Source organism: Seriola lalandi, unplaced genomic scaffold (genome assembly GCF_002814215.2).
Source record: "Seriola lalandi dorsalis isolate HSWRI2012SDOR001 ecotype SW California unplaced genomic scaffold, Sedor1 jcf7180002051173, whole genome shotgun sequence".
Taxonomy (NCBI): Eukaryota; Metazoa; Chordata; class Actinopteri; order Carangiformes; family Carangidae; genus Seriola; species Seriola lalandi.
The window spans coordinates 6,348-7,460 of record NW_019521726.1 but is presented as its reverse complement, the minus strand read 5'-3'; the positions used below and the strand labels follow the sequence as shown (position 1 = coordinate 7,460).

The window sequence follows — 1,113 nt, the reverse complement described above, 5'->3', positions numbered from 1 at the left end:
TTACAACTCTTTACCATTATTTATATCAAGATTTACATGCTTGCTGAGCTGCTAATGGTGGCTAGCTAGCTTATCTAATTAGCTGTGGTCAACAGTACTCGGCTTTTGTCCACTACTGTTGGCCACAGCCGTAAAACATGAACAATTTAAATAGTAAGGTATAACAAAAATATAATAATTTGTATGTTTTATTCACTAAATAGTTGTGTGTTCTGACATTAGCGTTGTCATTCCAGAGTATCACAGAGAGACTATCCACATTTGCTCCGATCAACTTCCTGTTGTGCTCTACCTCCTCATAAGGATGGTCGGCACCGCTTTATGGACGGCCCTGCTGCTGCTGGTGTTGAGAAAACGTCACTGTGGGAGACAGGTGTAAAAAGAAAACTTATATATATACTATCACCAACCATTTGTCTAATTTCCAGTCACCCTTTCATTTATTCTTTAAGATAACTTCACGATAATTAAAATCATGGTATTTGTGAGGTCAAAGAAAGAAATACCTTTTTAGTTGTTGTTTTATAATATATAATAAATATAATTCAACATAGAGAGCCTTTACTTTATCAAAGAAATTGTATTTTTGCAGAAAATTATGCATGCAATTTTTAAGCTTTTTCAAATTTGTATTATTGATTATTATTCATCAAGTTTTTTATTTATTTGCATTTCTACAGCTGACGAATCTGGACAGAAGAGAAGCTGTGATAACCTGACCAGACAAATTAATGAGTAAACCATGCAACATGTCATCTTTACAGTCAAGTGCAACTGACTTCATCTTTGTTTTCTTTTTGTCTTTTTTCTTTCTGTGTTTTTAATTCAGTCGAATAAAATAACATTTGTCAGAAGTCTCAGTGACATTTGTAGTGTTTTTAAGCCACGCCACTTTTCTATAATGTGAGTGTTTAACCCCGATAAAGCCTGAGCAGAATAACCACAACGTCTCTGCAGCTCTGTGAATAGAAGCAGTGGGTGTGTTCTCACTCACAGGTATCTGAAGTCACGTAGTTTGGTTTTGAGAAGCTGCTGAATCTTTGATGTCTTAAATAACTTGTACATCTGAACCCCAACTTATCAGGACAAAGTGCATAATGAGATCAAATAAAT

General features: G+C 34.8%; 1 long non-coding RNA gene across 1 annotated transcript; it reads left to right on the top strand.

Annotated features, from left to right (window-relative positions):
* The first annotated feature begins 46 nt into the window (after nt 1–46).
* On the top strand, nt 47–854 carry LOC147819653 (uncharacterized). Its single transcript, XR_015436739.1, has 2 exons — nt 47–373; nt 681–854. It is a non-coding gene; the product is annotated as an uncharacterized LOC147819653 (long non-coding RNA).
* The last annotated feature ends 259 nt before the right edge of the window (nt 855–1,113 follow it).